This window comes from Halichoerus grypus, chromosome 3 (assembly GCF_964656455.1).
Source record: "Halichoerus grypus chromosome 3, mHalGry1.hap1.1, whole genome shotgun sequence".
In the NCBI taxonomy this organism is placed as follows: domain Eukaryota; kingdom Metazoa; phylum Chordata; class Mammalia; order Carnivora; family Phocidae; genus Halichoerus; species Halichoerus grypus.
In genome coordinates, this window is record NC_135714.1 from 51,063,769 (window position 1) to 51,079,753 (window position 15,985).

Here is a 15,985-nt window from a genome sequence, read left to right on the forward strand (position 1 = left end):
AAGAAAGAAGATTTGAAAATCATTCACAGATATCAGCACCAAAGAGAAAAATGATTCTAGTTAATCCATATTATTTCTCATCTCCTATTGTTTTCCATGGATTAACCTTAGAGACAGTTCTTATTTAACACTAGAAGAAGTTGGTGGGTGCTTCTAAATAAATAATATAATGAAACACTAATGACTGGTCTTCACGTGTAGAAACTTTGATTCAGTTGGTCTGGAATTAACCTTGGGTATGATCATTTCTTTAAAGATCACTGAGTGATTCTAATGAATACCTGTAGTTCAGAACCATTGTTTAATTGGTCATATAAACATATTTATTGAATTCACCTTGTCCAATCCATACACTCCCATGTCCCTGTGCATTGTCGTCTTCAAATTTCTTACTAGTACACTCCCTAAGAGTTTCTGAAAAATCAAATTGTTTCCCCAATTATTCCTAAAAATCATATATTAATTTAAAAGTATTTAAGGAGATTTAATTTTGCTTTACATATTTTAATATTTAATAATGTTTATTTTAATATCAAAATTTTAATATAAAGCCATTACATCATTATTCAATGACTCCAATTATAACTAAACACCATGGTGATTTATATCATCCAATTAAAATAAAATTCATAAGCAAGCTTTATTTTAATTCATTTCAATTAAACTTTACTAATGGGATATGTAATAATAGCATATTTAAATGTTGGAAATCTTTCATTGCACATTCTTTCATATTTATATTACTATATCTATGTAAATTTTAAATATATGTGAAGTTTAAAAACAATTTTCCTTGCTAAAATGTCTTTTGGTTTGAGCTTATTAATAGTGAAAATTTAACCAAGACGATATAAAGGTACCTTAAAATTTTTATATTTTGTAAATAACAAGATTCAATTAAATTCACAACTCTTAATGAGATTACTGTAACCTTTTAAAAATTATTTTCTGCATCCATAGATCAATATTGCTTACACTGCTACAAGAAGGCAGACTTCATTAATATTTTTTTTCTGTTCTTCAATTTTTCATAGATACACAGCTGAAGAAATTTTTCACAAAAATACTTATGTAGGAATTGAGAAAATATCAGTTAACTACAATATCAGGACCATGAAATTCATTTTTTTAACCCCTTAAAAATTGTGTAGCCCATCACTGAAATTAATTTTAATTGTCTATTACCTAAAAAAAATTCAATTTAGGTCTCCTGCAATTTTAATGAAAACAGGTAATTACAGGCTACCTTTTGTGCAAAAATAATTTTTCAATGGTTTTTAGAGTCATTCATTTTTACAATAGAGGCATAAATTGTTGCCAATTTTTCCTGTAGTTTTTATTCCTCTGAGTAATCAGGTTTGAATGGGTAAATGGGTAAATGGTATGCTTTCTTCTATAAAGTGGGAGAAGGGAGATTGCAAGCAAAATTAGAAATGGTGTCAGAAAGCCAAAACAATAAAAACACAGTCTCAGGAAGATAAATATTAGAAATAGTACATAAAGATTTTGAATTTCTTCTAATTAATTTCTTTAAAACTGTGCAATTCTTTACACCTCTTGGGGAATGCTCTTGCATAATCTAGGTTATATGTAATCCATTTGCAACATTACAAGTATTTTCCCTTTACTGTGGTTTTTATAACAGGAATAACTTGAGAGAATTTATTCAGGAAAATAACTTCTTTTTCTTCAGGAAAAAATATTTATTTATGGTATGTAACAAGAACATCCAAATGATTAATAAAATTTATAATTAGTCAAATGTTTTTGCAGTTATTTCTTATTGTTACAGAAAAACAATCTTTAATCAGTACTATGAGCATATATATTTCTCAGAATTAGGGTTTTGTTTTTTTTTTTAAATAGGCTCTATACCCAGCATGAGCCCAACCTGGGGCTTGAGCTCACAATCCTGAGATCAAGACCGGAGTTGAGATCAAAAGTCAGATATTTAACCAACTGAGCCACCCAGATGCCCCCAGAATTAGACATTTAGAATTGAGTTCTCATTTTGTGCCTTTGGTTACTATATTTTCATAATTTTAGTATGCTCTTCTGGCCCACATACTCCTTCTTTAATTTGTTGCTATATCCCAAACTGCCACTAGTTTACTATTCTCCACTTCTTTCTCAATATTTTATTTGTATGTAATGTCATTATATATTTTTTCACTATATAATATGCACAAATCATATAAGTCATCTTTTTAAAAAAGAAATTGTTTAATGTAGAAAGCATGTAATAAAAACGAGGGAAAATCACATTACTCACTACTCCCAATACACAGAAATAGCAACTATTAATAACTTGGTATATAGATTTAATGTTCCTGTCTATGAATATATTATTTTCAGAGTTGTTTTACAGTATATAAAACGGAAATATTGTATTTTTCTTTTATTTTGTAGCTTGCCACTACACCAAACTTTTTATTAGTTCTAATGAGTTTTCATTTCTCCTTCTAGCTTTTCCAGGAATACAATCATGCGATCTTGAAGAAAAAAAAAATTAGTCTCTTTGCTTCAGAAAGCATACCTCATTTGTTATCAATCACTCCTAAATCGATAACTGCTATGTTAATAAACACAATTCTCACCCTTCCTTCAAACTCCTGCAGTCAAATAAACTACTCTATATATTCTCCTTCGATTACTCCATTAAACTTACCATTTCCTTGCCTTTCCTTAGCTCTGATCAGATTTCAGGTGAAGAGTGTCTCTTTATCCCAGTCTCCCACTTCTTAGTCTTTCATCTACTTCAGCATTTATGTAATTGGTTGCCATGTCCACTATGCCCTTCTAATTCTTTTTATGCTGTATTTGTACTTTTACTATCATACCTTAAGTGAGCCTTCCTTTATCCCTCCAATCAGTGAATCCAGTATATTGCCTTTGATTACCAATTACAGATATTTATCAAAAAAATGCACGCACATGATTAAAAATTCATATGTAGAAAAGCTAAAAGCTAACAACAAAAACAAACCCTCCATCCCAGTCTTCCCCAGACTTTTTCTTGTTTTTTGCAAAGATAATTCCTATTAACCAAATACACATTCTATCATTTAAAAGAAACTGTATTTATTAGGGAAAAAATGTAACTAGCTCTATTTATCGATTTATCAATTTTAGATATACTTTTTCTTTTCTGAAACACAATCTATAGGATCTGGCTTACTAGCAACATTACCTGTCTCCATCTGCCTCCTATACTCTCAGGTGACATTGCAGCGTCAAACGAAGTTCTAAACTTCCTTTTCTTGTTTAACAAGTGCACATGGTATCTCTTGACTTAGTAGTTTGTTAAATGAGGTTTGGACTCCCCAATTCTTTTTTTTTTTTTTTTTTTTTTAAGATGACAGAGAAACACATACTGAGAGGGAACACAAGCAGAGGGATTGGGTAGAGGGAGAAGGAGCCTTCCCATGGAGCAGGGAGCCCGATGTGGGGCCCAATCCCAGGCCCCTGGGATCATGACCTGAGCGGAAGGCACACGCTTAACGACTGAGCCACCCAGGGGCCTCAGGACTCCCCAGTTCTAACCACCATGTCTTTACTGTTTGTTTTCACAGGCTATGTCATCCGACCCTCTCTGCTTTTACACTAAAGATAAGAACATAGATGTTCCACTCTAGAATGAAAGTTATATTTTATATGATTTGGGTAGAAAATTTTAACCCAAAGTTAAAAATTGTACATAGATTTTTCTCTATCACATTATAAACATTGTTTACCACAGATCTGAGTATTATTAAAAGAATTAAAATATTTGAATTATCAGATATTTATATGGGCAAAACTGACAAAGCATTTTTTTTTTAAGGGGCTCATAGGTTCCATGGGTCAGGAATTTGGGTAGAAATGACTTGTCCTCTTCTGTTTTGGTACCACAGCTGAGAAGACTTAGGTACCTGAAACCATTTGGCGATTTCTTCACTCTTATGTATGATGCCTGAGTTGTGATGAATTAAAGGCTGAGCTCAACTGGAAATATTAACCAGTGGCTACACATGACCTCTTCATGTATCCATGTAGTTTGGACTACTTCATACAATGGAAGCTTTAGAGTACTTGGGCTTCTTGCATGGTGGCTCAAGGCTCAAAGGCAACAAAACAGAACAAGACAGAAGCTACAAGGCCTTTTATGACTCAGTCTCAGAAGTCACAAAGTAATACTTTTACACTATTAGGGAGGGCAGGTATAAGTAAGGAGAGGGGATACAGACCCTGCTTCTTGATAGATGAAGTGTCAGAGGATATTTGACTATGTATTGAAGATCACCTTATGGTCACATATTTAAAGTGTTATCTAAACACATTATATATAAGCTAAGGGGAAAATTTTTGTATACTAACTGTACAGAATATTTTAGAGTGCAAATTCAATAACATTCTGTATTTCAAACTTGGAAAACTACAATGCCACATGATCTTAAATATGCAGGAAAACCATAATAATATCCATGGTCCTGATAAATTGTAGTTAATTGATATTACATAACATGTTCAAGAATCTTGCCTATGTTTACTCTTAATATTGGCAAAATTGGCAAAGGCCGTGAGGTAGTTAATAGTCACAGAGCTTATGAATGAATTTCCTACCAATTTAAATAAGTATTTCTTAGTAGCTAATAACATTCTGGAAAGTATCAAAACTAAGACAATCCTGTAAGTCTGGACCGTAGTAATGACTATAAAGTGATTTCTGTTTATGCATTATCTAAGTTTCTCAAAGACTAATTTACATCAAAGGGGTGCTTAAATTCAAATCTGTTAAATGAGAGAATATTAACAAAATGTCAAAAGGAGAATGATGACATAATTTACTCAATTCAGAATGATCAATTTTTGGAATGTGTGTATGAAAATATGGATCTTACCATTATAATAATGATTATACATGGGGTTATAAAGAAATATGACAAGCCAACAACATATCTTCCTGTGCGAGCCGTACATTATCTTAGAATGTTTCAGTAATAAAATAAAAAGTCATGAAATAGCATTATTGTTTTCATTTTGTTGATTACAAAGTTTTTTATCCTGCAGGGGATGTTGGAAAAATTTATGGTTTCAACCTTTAGTTTAGAATTAATGTTATTGCTGAGCTTTGGGATTACAAATAGCTATCTATTCCCAACATAACAACAGACAACCTTTACAAAAGTCATTTAATAAATACTGCCTTTGCTAGGAAAAAAAAAAAAAAGGTTCATTGTGTGAGAGCTATTGACAAAGGGCAGGTAATAATCTAATGGAGAAAGGTTATAAAATTAACAGAGGAAAAAACTTTAATTCTATTAATGATATTCATCTACTTGGCAAAATAACATTGTCAAAATTTTCTATCACACATCATTTTTTAAATACTCCTGAAAAAAAAGATAGGTTCTTTATTCATTTTATTCTATAAAATTATAAACCATTTTATTGTTTTTAAATAGCTAGGAATGTCAGTTCCTATGTGAATTCAGGATACTTAAAAATAAAATTTAATATTAGTTTTATATGTTATTTTGTAAATGAAAATGTTGTAATGATACCAAGGAAATTTGTCTTCATTGCTTTTAATGATCTAAGCTAAAATTTTGAAACTATGCATGAAATTAGGGCTTGGGATAAAAAAGTTTGTTCAGTTGTTCATCATGCAATGCAATTTTCTGATTAGTACATATTCTTCATTCACAGATGCATCTATAAGTCTAGCCTAAAATACTTTTTTTGTTTCTTTCTTTGTTTTTGAAGTCTTAAAATACCTGATAAACTAACTGCTATTTGTACATATGTAAAATTTTCTCCTTGTAGTTGAATGAAAATTTCATAAAATTAGTTAAATCAACATGGAGTACATTGCATATTAATTTCTTTAGGCAATCTCTTGACTCACTAGTGCACAAATAGTCATGGCTGAGTTCAAGCATTAAGTATGAGGGGTTTTTTTAGTATAAAAACAATTAGCTCACTGATTGTGTGATTACTCAGTATACAGTTTATGGAAAGTGACACTGGGGTTCTGCAGGAGGCAAACTATGAATGTGCTTTATTCTGGCTGAGGTGAGTTGTTTAAGATAGCATAATTGTGTGCCCTTTATAAGTCAACCACATAAATTTAGGTTTTATTATTTTTAAGAAAAGAAAACTTGCAAATAAGTCTATAAAATGTATTACAAGTACAGAAATTAGTATATGGAAAAATGTCTTAGTGCTTATTACTGTTTCTTTGTCATTCTTCATTTTATAGAAAATTTTAGAACTGAAAATTTAGCTCAAGCAATGACAATATTTCAAGATCTATTTTAAGACTATTATATAGGATAGATATGATAACAAAAAGTGTTTTTTCCTCTTTATTCATTTTGTAAATAATTTTAAACATTTGATGAGTTTTCTCCAGGATCATTCAATAAAGAAGCTAAGTAAAGCTAAGTTTCAATAATAATAGAATGGTCCATTCAGCATAAAAGAGAAGATGTGGCTTATGTTATATGTTTCAGATATATTTATAAGTATAAATATAGATATATAATGAATGTATACTTATTCTATTTGTATATTTATGCATATATACAGACACATGTTGGTACTATATTATATTTATATTTTAAATGGGGTTGTACAGGTATATTTAAATTGTGATTATCATTCAAGGTAAACTCATTGTAAATTATACATCATTTATGAATTTTATTTTCAAGAATATTATTACTCATTTTGGGTGTAAGTACTAATAAAAGAGAAAATGTATATATTTTTTTAAGTTTACATTGACCCAAACAACAATAAATTACATTGTTTTACTTCTTTTCATTCAACTCATGTTTTTGCTCAAACTTTAGGAATTAAATTAGTTCATAGAAACATATTATGTTTCAATTTTACTTATTAATTTATTTTTCTAATTTTGTAAATATTACATATATTGCTAAAAGAAAAGGTAAACAGAAAAAAACACTATAAAATATAATACAAAATTAAATTTATATTTGCCTGCCACTGTGAATAAAACCTAAAATTCTTATGATTTTTAGTTTGCAAAACATTTTCATATAAAGCAGTCAGATGAATATTGAGAGCAAGAATTGACAGAAATAATCTTTCAAAATAATTTACATTTGGAGGATTGGTTTTATAGGTAAACGATTACCAATTACTTATAAATATACTGAAAACTAAAATTAAACTTTACTTTCAATTGTGGCTGTTTTGGCATGAGCATGAGCATAATCTATTATTCTACTTGTTTCAAAGTATTATAAATTCTATCAGATTTTAATTTTACTCAGTAAGAATATAACAAAGAAATAATTTACAATCTCTGTTTCTCATTTATTTCTACTAATTACAACCCAACAAGGGTAATATTCTTGGTTCTGTAGATAACCTAAAGAAATGTAAACTACAAAGATTCTAGAATCTAGGTGTTTAGAAAAAGTGAATGAAAATAGAAATATGTCAAAAACAAGTGCCACAAGGAATGGATAGCACTGTATTTTATTACTTTATAATTGATAATTACAATCAATAATTGCTTAAATAATCAGAGTAAGGGATGAGCACTATATGCAGTATTTTTATTTGAAGACTTTCAAGATGATAAGACTTCAAATAGTTCCTAAATAGAACATTGTTTATTTTGGAATGTGGAAGTTTGTGCTGGGGAAACACAAGCCTAGGCAGGAGACAGAAATAACTATAGTATAAAGGAATAGAGACTTCTAAAATAAAAGTAAGTATAAAGCATATGTACATTAAATTCTATAAACAATCTCTTGAAGAGAAGAGGAAAATGAAATGAAAATGAATACAGAACTCAGTTTAGGAGAGATTGAGTGATTTGCCAAAGAATACCATTAAGGGTAAAGTAACAGGGTCAGAACAGTATTTCAGAAGATGAGTTCTTAAAGAGGAGTAGAGGGGCACCTGGGTGGCTCAGTCAGTTAAGCGTCCACCTCTCTGTTTCAGTTCAGGTCCTGATCTCAGGGTCATGAGATCACCCCGAATCGGGCTCCGTGCTCAGCCCCGAGTTCTTGAGATTCTCTCTCTCCCTCTGCCTCTGCTCCTCCTGCTCATGTTCTCTCTTAATAAATAAATAAATAAATCTTTTAAAAAGTAAAATAAAAAATAAAGATGACTAGAAGTGTAGTTTAGTGCTATAGCATTTAATATAATATTTCTTAAAATGGGTTTACAGAAGTCTTTTGGGGGCACCTGGGTGGCTCAGTCGTTAAGCATCTGCCTTGGGCTCAGGTCATGATGCCGGGGTCCTGGGATTGCGCGCAGCATGGGGCTCCCTGCTCAGCGGGAAGCCTGCTTTCCCTCTCCCACTCCCCCTGTTATGTTCCCTCTTCACTGTGTCTCTCTCTGTCAAATAAATAAACAAAATCTTAAAAAAAAAAAAAAAATAAGTCTTTTGATATCTATTTCAAAAAGTAGTTTCTGGGGCGCATTTCCGGCTGGTTTGATTCATCCATTTTGAAGAGACGGGGAAGCTGGGGGCTCGTCTGATTAAGGGGCCCTGAACCAAGAAGCAGGGGAGTTTGAGAAGCCAGCAGCTCGGGTTTGGAGGCAGGGGCCCATCCGCGAAGTTGGGGGGTTGGGGTGGGGCGCGGAGCACGCGGGGTGGGGGTGGTCCTGGTCTTTGGCTTCTCAACTCGGTCCTGTTTCGACAGCTAACATGTCTCGGCCTGTCAGAAATAGAAAGGTCATTGATTATTCAGTTTCAGGAATCTGATGATGGTGATGAAGGTTATGGAAGAGATTCAGGCCCTCCAGCTAAGAAAATTCGGTCATCTCCTCGAGAAGCTAAAAATAAGAGGCGATCTGGAAAGAACTCACAGGATAGTGGGGATTCTGAAGAAAAAGATGTGAAAACCAAAAAGGATGATTCTCACTCAGCAGAGGACAGCGAAAATGAAAAAGGAGATCATAAAAATGTGCGCCAGCAACCGTAGGCGGCCTCTAAGGCAGCTTCTAAACAGAGAGAGATGCTCATGGAAGATGTGGGCAGTGAAGAAGAGCAAGAAGAGGAGGATGAGGCACCATTCCAGGAGAAGGATTCCGGCAGCGATGAAGACTTCCTAATGGAAGACAATGATGATAGTGACTATGGCAGTTCAAAAAAAAAACAAAAAACAAAAGGATGGTTAAGAAGTCTAAACCTGGGAGAAAAGAAAAGAATATACCCAAGTCCAGGCTAAAGGCCACAGTGATGCCAAGCCCTGTGAAAGGCAAAGGGAAGGTGAGTCACCCCACAGCTTCAAAGGCATCAAAGGAAAAGACTCCTTCTCCCAAAAAAGAAGACTAGGAACCAGAAAGCCCTGCAGAAAAGAAGCCCTCTGCAAGACCTCCACCTGAGAAACTGGGGGAGGAAGCATCTGAAGATGAAGCCCAGTCTGGGGAGGATTAAAAAGTGATGACGGTTTGGGGAGAGATTTTATTTAAAAAAAGAGAAAAAAAAAAAAGAGAAGAAAAAGGGAAAAAAAAGAAAACCTACTTAAGATAGAACATGGTTTTGGCTGTGGCTTGACTCATGGGCTTTCAATGCCTTTTTTCCTTTTCTTGAAAATAACATTCTCTCTCTCTTTTTTTTAAGAAAACCATTGTAAGTTTAATTTACCTTTTTGTCTATTGGCCCTCTTTGCCATCACCCCTCTTTCCCACCCCTTTCCAATGAAAGCCATGTCAAAATAATCACTGGATTGACTGCTTCACCTTTTTATTTTTAATGGAAGGTATACCACAGTTGTAAAGCAGTAAGATTTGAGATGAACACTATGGAAATTTTGCTTTTTGCTAAATGATAGCAAGTTGAACCGTAATCAAAAAACGTAGAAGTGTTTTAGTTAAAAATGATTGCTTCTTTCTCTACCTGGATTTAAAAAAATCAGTTGTCATCTAATACAAGTTTATATGTCTATATACATAAGTATAGATGTCTAAAAAAATCATGATGTTAAACTTCCACTGATGGAGCAGGTAGGACATAAAGATAAATTCTGAATTGTTACTAAAAGTATTCGTATCTTTTACCTTGGGGGCAAGGCAGGGAATGGTGTTACCTGACCTTGTTTGAGGGTGTGTTTTTTTTGTTTCTTTGTTTGTTTCTTTTTTTTTTTTAATTTCATCCCTTGTTATCTCAAAGAGACCCTGAGCCAGTGATCCTTTTATCCTGCTAAAGTCTTTCAGGAACTTTAAAAGAACAACAAAAAAAGGCAAGGCTGCCAAAACTTAAATCACTCTTGATTTCCTATTTCATTCTCTAATGGTTCATGTTTTTAAATATATATGTATCTATTCTGTTTCCTGAATAAAATTTTACCAAGGATCAAAAGAAAAAAAAAGAACCTTAGAATTTAAACTGCAAGATCTATACACCAGAGTGGATTTCTTCTTAACTGACAATGTTTAGGTTTTAAGCAAATAAAGTATCAATTAATGTGAAACTCAAAAAAACAAACAAACAAAAAGTAGTTTCTGCCGTACACCAGAAAAAATCTTTCAAAATAACTTACATTTAGAGGATTGATTTTATAGGTAAACGACTATCAATTACTTATAAATTTTTAGCAACAGACAGTTCAATTCAAAGTGACATAAGTTTAAAAGGCATATATAAACAGTCTGCCGGGGCACCTGGGTGACTCAGTCCATTAAGCGTCTGCTTTCAGCTCAGGTCATGATACCAGGGTCGTGGGATTGAGCCCCGCATGGGCTCCCTGCTCAGCTGGGAGTCTGCTTCTCCTCCCTCTGCCCCTCACTGGCCCCTTCCCACACTCGTGCTCTCTCTCGTGCTCTGCTCTCTCTCAAATAAATAAATAAATAAATAAATCTTTAAAAAAATAAATAAAAATAAAAACAGTCTGCCATAAAACTTACTTTTGTGGTAATCCTAAATGATATCTCCAGAAATCAGTGTCTGCTCTTTTCCACATTGGCTTCATTTTCAATTTCTATATTTTAACAAAGTATCTCCCAGCTCTCCCAGACATACATCCTCCTACTTCAAGTCCAGTGAAAAAGAATATCATTCTCAGGTTGTTCCAGCAAAAACCCATCTATTAGCTCATAATAGCTTCAATAGACCACATACCATTATCTAAATCAAATAACTGGCTAAAGGAACATGAGATCTGAAACATGCCCGTTTACAGAACAAGGGCTAAATTAACAGTATGTAAAGACATGGTTTAAAGTTAGGGGAAAGCCAGTTCTGCTTAGCCAAAATCAGGCTTCTATTACTAGAACTAAAGTAATTTTATAAATTCAGAAAGTATTGGATCCTATAATCCCCTTTGAGAACAGAACACATACATTGCCCTGTAGAAATCCTCAAGAAGTTTTGTAGGAAATAAATATGCTAAACTTGTTAAATACAATGTCTCCCAAGTTTAACTGACCATTACCACAATTTCTTTTTTTTCCACTCTTTTTATTGTTATGTTAATCACCATACATTACATCATTAGTTTTTGATGTAGTGTTCCATGATTCATTGTTTGCATATAACACCGAGTGCACCATGCAGAATTTCTTAAAAATTTTCTTCTATATCACTTTTAATCCCTAGTAGTTGCAAAACAACTTTTGGAAAACACTGATACATAATTAGTTTCGAGACTGAGTTTTTATCTTATTTGGTACAAATATGTACTATTGAATAGTTTTACAACTGGTCTGTGATTGAAAATGTATAATTTGGAATTATTGGACTTGCAACATTATGCAATAAGGACTGTGGTAAGGATAGACAAAATGACAGGCTACTGTAGGTGTGTGCAATTACATCTCAATGTCTACATCATTGACTCATCCATGGAAGCCAGTGTTACATTAGATAATCTAGAAAAGTCAATATAAGTAGATTTATGGTGCTAACTCAAACTCAAAGGATAAGGGCAAAAATTTGGGTGAGTATGAAACATTTCAAAGGAAAAATTCTTAAGGAATAATGCCTTTAAAAAGAAAGGTAAGGATTAAAATTAATATAGATTTAAAAATAATATTAAAATAAAATAGATTATGAATATAAGAGATGAAGAGAAAGAATTTCTAGTAAATATAAAATAAAACCTTAATAATTCGAGTCAATTTTATCAGATAGTGATTGGAAGAATTTGTGCAATTTTTTGTTTGTTTTGTTTTGTGTGTGTTGATACCTGTAAGGAAGTGGAGAGATGAAAAGAGGGAGAGCAGAGGGTCAGACAATGCCAGACAATGGGGAGGGAGAAAAAAGGAAAGAGAATTGAATAGAAGTTAGGAGAAAGGAAAAGAAAGAAGGGAAGGGAAAAGGTAAAAGAAAAAAAAAGGTGAGGAAAAAATGATAATGCTTAATTTCAAAATATCTAGACTATTTGTTTTGAAAAATGTAATTTTGTCAATATCCAAGGATCATCTAGGGAAATAGTTATATGATCAAAAGACTACAATTACAACTTTGGGGATTTTTTCTAATTTGGTGACATTGGCACAATATTTCAAAGTATGGATATGAATGTATGAACTTCATATTTAGGAATAGATCTAAAACCAGGAATGTAGCTATTATTATCAATATAAAATTGTACAATATAGATTGTCAATTTTATAAACAATTGCTGATGTAAACCTATAGCACATTTTTATGGTTTTGAACTGAATATTTCTTAAACAAAATCACATCATTTACAATTATTTTCTATAAATTGCCTGGTAGTAAATATTTTAGGCTTTTCAAGCCAAAAGACAAAACTGAGGCTGTAATGTAGGTACTAGTATAACCAGAGGTAAAACATATTTCTATAATTTTTGTCATATTTCAAACAATGATGATAGTTTATGTTCATAATACAAGTATGCTAATAAATATAATAGATTTTGGGGTGCGTGGCTGGCTCAGACAGTAGTGAATGTGACTCTTAATCTCAGGATCATGAGTTCAAGCCCCACACTGGGTGTGGAGCCTACTTAAAAAAAATAATATATATTTTGGAAGGGATAATATTTCACTTAATTGGGATTCATAGTTAATATTTCCTATTATCAAAGTTGATTGTAAATATTCATCTGTTAAAGATGATGTATAATTAGATTTAACATATTTCAACTTTGAAATATCTTTACATGGATAAGCACTTCCAAATATTATCACTCCATGTGCATATGACGTGTTGCAAGGCATTTATAAAGGGTTGTTAAATTCTTCTTTTGAAATCTCTCTGTTTAAGTGATATAATACAATGTTAAGTACATCTTAACATTGAAGATTTTCTTTTAAGATTTATTTATTTATTTGAGAGAGAGAGAATGAACAGGGAGAAGGGCAGAGAGAGAATGAGAAGCAGACTCCTGGCTCAGCAGGGAGCTTGATGCGGCACTCGATCCCAGGACCCCAGGATCATTACCTGAGCCAAAGGCAGACGCTTAACTGACAGAGCCACCCAGGCGCCCAGCATCGAAGATTGATCACTTCTAAATGAAGGTTTCATAGAAGCTCTTCAATTGCAGTGAAATGAATTTTGAAATCTGGACATTTCCTTTGGACTTGCACTGAGATCTAAAAAATGCTGCTAGAACAATAGTGAGTTCACATTAATGAGTTCACATCTGCTCCAAATTTGTTAAGAGATAAGGATCTTGCTTTTTGTTTTAACTTTGACAGCATGTAAAGTCATACAGCAACTTGGCATTATCTGTGGTTCTGGAAATGAAAGTTGTCCAGATCACTTTACTACAGTATAAGTTTCATATATAAGTGCTGCTTTGCTTTGTACATTTAGTATGAACTTAGGTTGGCCGCAAAAGCTAATTTCCAAAGCCATTCAGTATAACACACTGGTGGTTAAGGGTGGTTCTCTTCTAGAAAAAAATAAATAATCTACCCTGAACTAATTCAATCACAGTGAAACTTGATGATTTTGAAGACAAGATTTCTATGTGGTAAATCAAGTAAGTATATCCAACTTCTATTTCTGCAAAAATTCATGGAATTAATGAAGTTTGAGTCCATAAGAACAAGTGAAGCTCATCACTGATACTGTTGGCTCAATAACACATGATAGATTTACATATTTTTCACAAAGTATCTACTCAAGAATAATGCAGAGGAAAAACACATGCTATAAACACCTGCCATTTTCAGAAACTTTGAGAATTTGTCCAAATATGTCTTTTTTTGTTCCACACCTAGTTTCTGTACCAGCATCTGTAACACATTTCATCAGGTTCCACATGAATTTGTACTATAATACTGTTTTCTCAATTTCTTTGAAAATATTCTCTCATGTAGTTGTTCCATGAAGAATATTTTGTAGAGGGCAATTCTGTCACTTCAAACTTTGCACTGACTCTTCAAATAAATATTTTAGCAGTATAGGTACCATGTGTCGACTTAAGAGACAAAAAAAGTGCTGAAGTTTTTAAGTGAAGATTGATGTTGCTTCTAATGTCTTTAACTCTTCAAACAACTGTTCTCACCAAAAGGTTAATAGTATTAACAAGTAGCTTTTTTCTGGATACATTTCTCTATTGCAATCAATTTTGCATTAGAGTTATTGCAATCAAATCCATTTAAAGAATTCATCAGCAAATATCTTCCCTTGCTTAGCAAAAAAATGACCTGCTCAGAAACTTGTTTTGTTCTAGGCTCTTTTTCTTTTTCTTTCTTTTTCTTATTTTGTAAAGAAAGTCTTATATGATTAAATGTTCCATTTTAACACTCTAACTCTTCTGACTGTTGCTTTCCAGTGATCTGGGAACAATATGATGATTGCTATAGTGTCCAGTTTCATTATGTAATAAACACAATATTCTGCCATCAAATTTGATACAAAATAATCCACATTTCCTGTTGTTAAAAGTGTGACACTGAAGTCCACTTTTATCTTCTTATCTTGACATGATCCGCATGGTCTGATAATAAAAAATAAAATATAAATTCTATTGAGTTACAACCACATCACTATGCTATCACAAGTTCTATCACAAGTACTAAAGTCTAGTATTAGAGTCGTTAAATCATTAGTCATTAGTCATTAAGTACATAAATGAATGAATGTGACTGTTGCAGTAAAACTTCCTGGAGATTTTGAATTTTAATTTCCTATAATGTTTATTTACATGATACATTATTCCTCTGTTATTATTATTTTTCAACCATTTCAAATTTATTTTTTTATTTTTTTTTAAAGATTTTATTTATTTATTTATTTGAGAGAGAGAATGAGAGACAGAGAGCATGAGAGGGAGGAGGGTGAGAGGGAGAAGCAGACTCCCTGCTGAGCAGGGAGCCCGATGCGGGACTTGATCCCGGGTCTCCAAGATCATGACCTGAGCCGAAGGCAGTCGCTTAACCAACTGAGCCACCCAGGCGCCCCTCGAATTTATTTATTTATTTATTTTTTATTTTTTTAAAGATTTTATTTATTTGACAGAGAGAGACACAGCGAGAGAGAAAGAGAGCACGAGCAGGGGGAGTGGGAGAGGGAGAAGCAGGCTTCCTGCGGAGCAGGGAGCCTGATGTGGGGCTCGATCCCAGGACCCTGGGATCATGACCTGAGCCGAAGGTAGATGCTTAAGGACTGAGCCACCCAGGCGCCCCTCAACCATTTCAAATTTTTAAAAATCTCTGTTTGCTCTACAAACAAACAAAAAACAGAAGGCCAACTAGTTATGGTCCATGTACCATAGTTTGCTGACCCTTCTACTAATACACACACACACACACACACACACACACACACAACATGCTTTAACACAGAAAAGTAAAACTGATCATTGACATTTCCCAAGTGATTAAAATATATTTTCAAAAATATTTTTTTCATTTATACAAACTCTAATTAAAAGAGTGAAATCCAAATTATTAAAAATATCCATTTAAGTAAGAATCAAGTAAAAAATATCCATTTAAGTAAGAATCAATTAAAAATATCCATTTAACCAAGAATCAAAAATCATGTGAAGTTATGAAGTTTTTTTAAATCAAGTAAAATAAAGAAGAAAGTCTTGA

At 32.8% G+C, this 15,985-nt stretch overlaps 1 pseudogene; it reads left to right on the plus strand.

Moving 5' to 3' along the window:
- Positions 1-8,629: 8,629 nt before the first annotated feature.
- Positions 8,630-9,406, plus strand: LOC118539862 (nuclear ubiquitous casein and cyclin-dependent kinase substrate 1 pseudogene; annotated as a pseudogene).
- Positions 9,407-15,985: the final 6,579 nt, after the last annotated feature.